This window comes from Geotrypetes seraphini, chromosome 3 (genome assembly GCF_902459505.1).
Source record: "Geotrypetes seraphini chromosome 3, aGeoSer1.1, whole genome shotgun sequence".
Taxonomy (NCBI): Eukaryota; Metazoa; Chordata; class Amphibia; order Gymnophiona; family Dermophiidae; genus Geotrypetes; species Geotrypetes seraphini.
The window spans coordinates 12,625,623-12,634,786 of record NC_047086.1 but is presented as its reverse complement, the minus strand read 5'-3'; positions in this window follow the sequence as shown (position 1 = coordinate 12,634,786).

The window sequence follows — 9,164 nt, the reverse complement described above, 5'->3', positions numbered from 1 at the left end:
TGCATAGGCGCTGCAATACATGAGCTTCTGTAGAGATGTTACCATAAGGAGTTGTGAGGTGTTACAATATATGGACTCTATACTGAAATACACAGAACTCTGTTATTAATACCGGTGTGATTATGCCATAATTCATCATCCTACTTATATGCACACGTTTATACCAAATCAATCGTCCTCCATATATACGCATATCATATTAGGTTTACTATTGCAGCTAAATGCACTAAACAGTGGAACCTCAGTTTGCGAGTAACCCGGTTTGCGAGTGTTTTGCAAGATGAGCAAACACTCAACAAACTTTTGACTCGCAAACCGAGCACTGCCCCGATAAACAAGCACTTGCAGACCAGGAAGCGACGCTTCAGGGGATTCCTCTTCCATCTTCCGGCCAGCCTTCCACGTCGGGTGCCTTCTGCAGGTTGGAGGACCTCTGTCTGGGCTTGCGTGGCTGGGTGCTGTCCCGCCTGCGCGTTGCGTGTGACGTGCACAGCGTCAATCATCGGCGTTGTGCGTGTCTTGCACGGCGTGTGGGTGGGGCGGCGCTCGGCTGCGTGGGCTCGGATGGAGGCTCTCCAGCATGCGAGGGGCATCTGACGTGGAGGGCTGGCCGGCGGAAGGAGGAGGCATCCCCTGAAGCGGCACTGAGGGGTTCTTCTTCAGATGACGGACGGAGGAGGCGGACGGAGGAGACGGCGCTGACAGGTACAGATCCCGGGTTCTGAAATGAATTGTTGCTGTTGCCACTATTTTCTATGGGGAACTTTGCTTTGATAAACGAGCATATTGGATTACGAGCTCATAATCCAAGGTACCACTGTATTTACACACCTCCTAAGTAGGTTGGCCATTTCAATTAAATATAATCTATTTACATGCATCCTTGAAAGTTCTAGTTTCCTCTCTGTCAACTTCATAAAGACCATCAGCACAATGTCTGAGAGGGGTAGCTATGAATGAAGACTCCTATGCCCTCTCATTCCAGAACTTCCTTTCAAATGAGAGAGACTCACCTTGTGTGAATTTATGCCACATAAGTAATTAAATATCTTTATCATATCTCTCCTCTCCTGCCTTTCCTCCACAGTATACAGATTGAGATCTTTAAGTCTGTCCCCATACACCTTATGATGAAGACCACACACTATTTTAGTAGCCTTCCTCTGGACCGACTCCATCCTGTTTATATCTTTTTCAAGGTGCAGCCTCCAGAATTGTACACAATATTCTAAATGAGATCCCACCGGAGTCTTATACAGAGGCATCAATACCTCCTTTTTCCTACTGGCCATTCCTCTCCCTGTGCACCCAAGCATCCTTCTAGATTTTGCCAGAAACTTTTCAACCTGTTTGGCCACATTAAGATAATCAGATACAATCACAATCAAGTCCTGCTCCTCTTCAGTACACAAAAGTTTAGTGCAAATGTTTAGTACAAAAGGGTACTGTTCCCTCGGGATTTTGCATGGCCTTGCATTTCTTAGCATTAAATCTTAGTTGCTAAATTTCAGACCATTCTTTATGCTTTGTTAGGTCCTTCCTCATGTTATTCACACCATCAGGCGTGTCTACTCTATTGCAGATTTTAGTATCATCTGCAAAGAGGCAAATCTTACATGACAGCCCTTCAGCAATGTCACTTACAAAAATATTAAAAAGAACAGGCCCAAGAACCAAAGCTTGAGGCACACCACTGGTAACATTCCTTTCCTCAGAGCTACCGTATTTTTTGCTCCATAAGACGCACTTTTTCCACCTCCAAAAAGGGGGTAGAAATAAGGGTGCATCTTATGGAGTGAATAGCCCCCCACCTCTTGTTACCTTTTTTTCATTCTGGCGCCCTCCCTCGTTCGATGCAGCTGCCTGCCTGGTCTCCGTGAGCAGTGATCGCTGATGTGGCTGCCTCTAGTCCTCTTTTTTTTCCCTTGCAGCACAGCAGTACACAAGGCTGCCTGCCCGGTCCCGCGCTGCTTCCCGCGAGAACTGAGTTCTCGTGGGAAACAGTGCAGGACCGGGCAGGCAGCTCTGTGCGCCGCTCTGCGGCAAGGAAAAAGAAGAGGACTCAGTGACAGCCACGTCAGCAGTCACTGCTCGCAGGGACCAGGCAGCTGCGTCCAGTGAGGGAGGCGCCAGAATGATAAAAAAGGTAAGGGGGAGAAGAGGAGGCTGGGGCCTGCCCTGCCCTGCCAAATTAAAAATAGGTACGGGGGAGAGGCCAGGGCAGGGGCATGCATACCCTGTCAAATTAAAAATAGGGAGGGAGCAGGAAGAGGCCAGGCCTGCCTACTTGTAGGCCTGGGAAGAGGGGGGTCTGCCTGTCTGGGGGGACTGCTTGGGAGGGGGGAGAGGTCTGCCTGCCTTGGGGGGCTGCCTGCCTTCCTGTGAGGGGGGAAGCCTGCCTGGGAGGAGGTAGGCCTGCCTGCTTGCCTGCATGGGGGGCTCCCTGGGAGGGGGAAGCCAGCCTGCCTGGCTGGGAGGGGGAGGTCTGCCTGCTGGGAGGGGGAGGTGTGCCTACCTGGGTTGGGCTGCCTTGGATGGGGGAGGCCTGCCTGCCTGTGTGCCCTGTCCCTACCTGCCTGCCAGTCACTAGGCCTGTCTGCCCTGTCCCTGTCTTCCCTGTGCATTGTCCCAGCCTACCACTAGACCACCAGAGGGGGTCAGGGAGGGGGGACAGGGTGCAGAGCTTGGCAAGGAGTGTGGAGTTGGGTGTAGAGTCTGGCAGTGAGAATTTGGTTCAGAATGTTATTTTTCTCCTCTAAATCTAGGGTGCGTTTTATGGTCAGGTGTGTCTTATGGAATGAAAAATACGGTATCTCCATTGAGCACTACCCTCTTGTCACCTTCCACTCAACCAATTCCTGACCCAGTCCCTCGCTGTGGGGGCCATCCTGAGGGCACTCGTTTATTTATTAGACCCCTGTATGGAACACTGTTGGCTCCTGAGGTTAGTACTTTATAGTTTACTAGTCTTTAAGCCCGTTACATTAACGGGTGCTAGAACATATGTGTGTGTGTCTGTCTTTATTTCTTTCTCTCTCTCTCCTTAGCCGCTTTTTTTCTTTCTGCCTTTCTTTTTCCTTGGCTGTCCATCACCACCCCTTGCCTGCTCCCCCTGTCCATTTTCCCTTCCTTTTACCTCCCCTGTGTCCACCACCACCCCTTCACTGCTCTCCTTATGCAGCAGCAGCCCTTCTCCCTTTGTTTTACCTCCCCCCTGTCCAGCAGCACCTCTTTCCTTCTCCCCCTGTCCAACATTAGTCCTCCGTTCCTTTTCTTCAACCCCCTGTCCATCAGCATCTCTTTCGTTCTCCCCCTGTCCAACGGGTGCTAGAGTAGATGACTGCTTTTTTTTTCCTTTCTCTCTCTGTGCTTGGATGCTGTCTGTCTGTCATTCTTTCTGTCTGTGTCTCTGTCTTGCGCCCTGCCTGCCTGTATTTCTCCATTGCGCCATGTCTGCCTATCTCTCTGTGGCCCCCTTCTCTTCCCCGGCATGATTGGTGTGTGCCCCCAGAACACCCTTCCCCCAAAGCAGCCCCGTTTCCCAATGCCCCTGCCCCCTTTTGTGCCATGCCTGCCTGCTCCGTGGCCCCCTTCTGTTTCCCCCCTATGATTGCTGTCGGGCCCAGCAAACCCCTCACCCCAAAGCAGCCCCCTTTCCCTCTCCCCTTGTTGAGCCATGCCTGCCTGTTCTGTGATCCCCTGCCCATGACTGCTGTGTGCCCCCAGCACACCCCTACCCCCAAAGTAGCCCCTTACCCCCTGCTTGCCTGCCATGCCTGCCTGCTCCCTGTGCATCAGCATCAGCATTTCCCTCCCCTCACCTGTTCCTTCATAGCAGCATGGAGATAAAACGGCTCCCTTAGTTCTTTGCTGGATTTTTTTTTTAAGTTTAAAGATGCCTACGCGGCTCCTCTCATGATCCGGCCTGCGTCGGAAGCCTTCTCTGACACAGGCCGGGATCGTGAGAGGAGCCACGGTGGCAGTTATAAACTTAAAAAAAAATGCAGCGAAGAACTAAGGGCCGTTTTCAAAGCCGCCGCCGCGGCTCCTCTCATGAGCTGCACTTATATAATGTCGGAAGATGAGAGAGGAGCCGCGGCGGCGCAGATTTGAAGTGAAATGAAAATAATTTATGCGGCCAGCCGGCTCCCTCGAAACCCTCCTCCCCCCCCCCCCCTTTCCCTTCCCGCGGTCCGTCTGGCTGCGTTGTTCTCTCCCTCATTCTCAAATCATCCCTGCCAGTTCAGGCCTTGAGGATCATGGCAGGGAGGAAGGCATTTTTTGGCGGCCGCTGGAAGTTGGGGGGAGTGATGAGCCAGCGGTGCATCTGGATTGTGAGCAGCCCTGCCTTCGGTCCTGTCTCAGTCCCACTAAACCGGCTGGCAATAACGAAGCCAGACATCACGGGGGCTTTCCCTCTTGCTAAATCGCTATAGGCTCTGCCGGTCTCGATCCCGGCCCTCAGGATCGAGACCGGCAGAGCCTTTAGTAATTTGGCAAAAGGGAAGAACCCATGGCATCTGACTTTGTTATTGCCAGCCGGTTTAACAGGGACAGGACCGAAGGTAGGACTGCTCACAATCCGGATGTGCCACAGGACTCGGCGTTCACTCGCTCTGTGACGGTTCGTCTTCTGCCAGTGACGTACTAAGCGCGCATGCGCAGTCGTGCGGCCACACCACTACAGAAAAGGGATCAGGGAACACGTTTCGCTACTGCGCATGCTAGCATTTTATTATTTAAGATTCATTTATATCCCACTCTTATCAAAGTGGGTTACAAAAATACATACATATTAATCATTACAAACATTCATAAATAGCAATTACAAAAACCTCCCTATAAATCCTAAGGTAAATATAAACACTCAAAGCTCATATTTCATTTTACAAAATAGATACCGTTTCAAAAGTTTCCTGTTGTCTAATGTATAGCGGGATATTGTTCCAAGTATCAGGGCCAATACAAGAAAATTTAGCTATTCTAGTCATATGCTATTACTTTTGCTTTAGAGAAGCTTCTATACCGCTACTAATGACTGGGGAGTCAATTCAGAGCAGTTTACATGAGCTTCTGTTACCATACAGATTTACAAAGAGCTTCTGGGCTCTATACTGAAATGCATGGAGCTCTATGGTGCTATTACAATACAGAGTTATTAATACCGGCATGATTATGCCATAATCAATCATCCTACTTATGTTACTGGCACATTGATCATCTGACTATATGCCAAATCAATCATCCTATGTATATATACATATAATACTAGGCTTACTCCTGCAGCTAAATACACTATATTTACACTTCCTGAGGAGGTTGGCCATTTCAACCAAATATAGGGCTCCGTTTACTAAGCTGCGATAGCGTTTTTAGTGCGCGCTGAATTACCGCCCGCACGCTAAACCCACACTACGTGGCTAGAACTAACGCCAGCTCGATGCTGGCGTTAGCGTCTAGTGCATGCGTCTATAATCTATTTACATGCATCCCTGAAAGTTCTAGTTTCCTTTCTCTGTCGACTTCATAATTTCAGTGGAAGTACTCTGAGAAAAGGACACTCTTTATCCCTTTCCTGAATTTTCCAGTGTCTTTTTCCAGCTTCTTAATTCCTTTGGAAGGGTATTCCACCATGTTGGGGCCATTACCGAGAACATTCTTGCCCTGGTGCTTTTGTATTTGATGTCTTTTGAAAGAGCGGATTTGTAGTCAGGACTCTTGGCTCGAACGCAGCGTGCATAGGGGTGTATGGTTTTGTAGTCTGGCTACTAAATAGGTGTTGTGGTTCTGAGCGGTGAACAGTTTTTTGTGCATTAGCAATAAGATTTTGAATTTCACCCTGCTCTCTTTTGGAAGCCAGTGTAACTCTTTTAGGTAGCGTCTGTCTCGATTTACATAGCAAAAACCTAGCTGTGGTGTTTTGTACTGTGCACAAGGCTTAATAGTTTCAAGTTTATTAGGTTTTTATATACCGCCTATCAAGGTTATCTAAGCGGTTTTACAATCAGGTACTCAAGCATTTTCCCTCTCTGTCCCGGTGGGCTCACAATCTATCTAACGTACCTGGGCCTATGGAAGACTGAGTGACTTGCCCAGGGTCACAGGGAGCAGCGCAGGGTTTGAACCCACAACGCCAGGGTGCTGAGGCTGTAGCTCACACACACACTCCTCCTCCTAGGGTAGAGCTGCCCCGCAGGCCAGCGAGGTAAATGCTCCGTTGCTCATTCTTTTCCTATGAGTGTCGGCCTATGGTAAGAAGCTCTTCCGCAACTTACTAAAGCCCAGCAAAAGTTATTATGAACTTGAGTTAGTGTTTTTATTGGCTGCGCAGCCAGTTCCAGGAATCCATCTTTCCAATCTCAGATCTAATCTAATCTCAAGATCTGATTGATTACTGAATCCCATAAATATATATATATATATATTTTTTTTTTTTTAAGGGGTTTACGTCAAAGAAGCTAGTGATACATTGGGAAAGTACAAAAAATAAAAGGACATAAAGCATTTTAACAACTGTCATGATTCAAATATCTTTGAAAAAGAACCATTTTTATATCTTTCTATAATAAAAGATGAGGGTTGATGTTGAAAATTTAAATGTAAACTGTTCCAAATATAAACAGCCTGAAAGGAAAAAAAGAAGTATTCAGGACCCCTTTAGAAAAGAAGGTTCTTTAGGGACAGGTTCATAAGCTGCATTTGCAAGATCAAAATGTTCTAGTGGGTTGTGGTGCCCTAATGAATTTTACAAAATGTACTGATGCTTAACTAAAAAGAATTTAATATATGAGGGGGTGCTGAAAAGTTCCCAGCCCAGCCAAGAAGAGAATGACGTGGATATGGTTCAATCAATGATCTGAAACAATGTCAAAACAGAGAATTTCGTTTCTGCACGTTGGCACTTAACAAAATAAGATCACACTCTTTTCAGCTCCAGTGGCAAAATAACACTCAGAAATTTAGGAAGTTGGTTGGTTGGGCTGAGAACTTTTCAGCACCCCCTTGTATTAAACAACCCACCTTATAAATAACGAGCTTGAAATGGAAGGCAACTAAGGTTGTGTTGTCATATTGCTTTATTCTAAATATCATTTTATCCTTAGAAACATAGAAACATGATGGCAGATAAAGGCCAAATGGCCCATCTGCAGCATCCACTATCTCCTCCTCTTCCTAAGAGATCCACATGCCTGTCCCACACTTTCTTAAATTCAGACAGCCTGTGGGCTAGATTCACTAAGCCCACCGATCAAGTTCCAACCACTTAGCGACCCCTTTGCGATCCAATTTTCCTCCGATCCGATTCACTAACCTGTGTCCCGATCATCCTCTGATCCGTGTATGCAAATGAGGGGGAACGGTATTCAAATGTAGGCAGGCAGCGATTCACTAAACTTTCCAGAAACACCGACTGGGCTGACCGAACCAAAAAGAAACGACTGGTGGGGACCAGTCGCTCACGACCTTTCCTGCCCTTTTTCAGCCCTGACCTTCTGCCTTGCCCAACTTACCGCCTTGTTCTCTGCCCCGAATCTCCACCCTACTCTTGCCTCGAAATCCAAAGTTCCCCCTGCTCTTTGCTACCCAGACTGACTCCCCTGCTCTCTCTACCCTGAATTTCAAGCTCTCTGTCCCCGACTCTCCTGCTTGCGCTGCTTTGGCCTTCAGTGAGCCTGTGGTTTTAACCCACGGGTTTAAAGCGGGTTAAAACCATGGACTCGCTAAAAAGACATTGTAAGACTCTTGTAAATTAGTTGGGCCACTGTCAAGGTTTAGGACCAATCAGTTGGAGTATATATGCGCCAGAAGAGTTATTCTACAGCAAGCCCAATTGAATGGAGCAGGCTGCCAGTTGAATGAGCCCTGGTTGCTTTCCCAATAGCAAATACGCCAAACCCACTGCCTCTTTCAACCGTTTGCTATAAAAGTTTTAAAAAAAAAGGTTGCTGCTCTTCGACGCATGCGCAGACCATCTACAGTTGGGAGCATGATTCCAATCGCCCTCATTTGCATGAGGGCGATTCATGAATCAGCCCCCCAGACCCGGATCCGATCCGATCCGTGCCCTTAGTAAATCTAAGCCTTTGTTTCCACCACCTGTACTGGAAATTCCACGCATTTACCACCCTTTCTGTGAAAAAGTATTGTCCTGAAGAGGTGCTGAGTGAGGATCTGCTAAGGGGAATATCCTAAGTGCTGACAAAAGGTAAACTTGGGCTTCAGAAGATTATATCATTCTTTTTCTTTTTAACATTTTTAGTTCAGAACTCTTTTTTTCAGCAAAGTCAATTTAGACAATAGTGTAGCCTTTAGAGGCTCTGTTAGGGTTTTATACAAAAAGTCATTTTGTCTGGGTTTCCTCAAAATAGTTGCAGTTGAAGAAAGTCTCTGTTTAGTGTGAGAGGGCATAGAATGAAGTTAAGAGGTGATAGGCTCAGGAGTAATCTTAAGAAATACTTTCTTCTCTACCCAACCCTCTATGTAGAATCTGTTTGTTAATGTTATAACTGATCCCAGACTTATTGTAAGCTACAATGATTCCTTGTAGAAAATTGCAGGATATAAGAACATAAGAAATGCCTGCCCCGGATCAGACCTGGGGTCCATCCAGTCCGGTGATCCGCACACGCGGAGGCTCAGCCAGGCGTACGCTGGTGCATACATTAGTCACTCGTATCCCTCAATGTGTCCTGCAAGAAGATGTGCGTCCAATTTTCCCTTAAATCCTAGAATGGTAGTTTCCTCCACCATCTCTTTCCGGAGAGAGTTCCAGGCGTTCACCACTCGCTGTGTGAAGCAGAACTTTCTGACATTTGTCCTGGCCGTGTCCCCTCTCAGCTTCAGGCCATGACCTCTGGTCCGAGTCTGGGTCACATTCGCCAATGTGAATAAAGCTATTTATTTCTCTCCATCCTTTCCCCCTGCTGGTGAGTGAGCTTGCTCCATTTTGTCGATTCCTTTTAGCAATTTAAAAGTCTCTATCAGATCCCCTCTCAGTCTTCTCTTCTCAAGGGTGAATAATCCCAGTTTTCTGAGGCGATCCTTGTAGCTCAAGTTCTCCATACCTTCTACTAGCTTCGTCGCTCATCTCTGCACCTTCTCCAGCAGTGTTATATCCTTCTTCAGGTATGGAGACCAGTGTTGGACACAGTATTCCAAGTGTG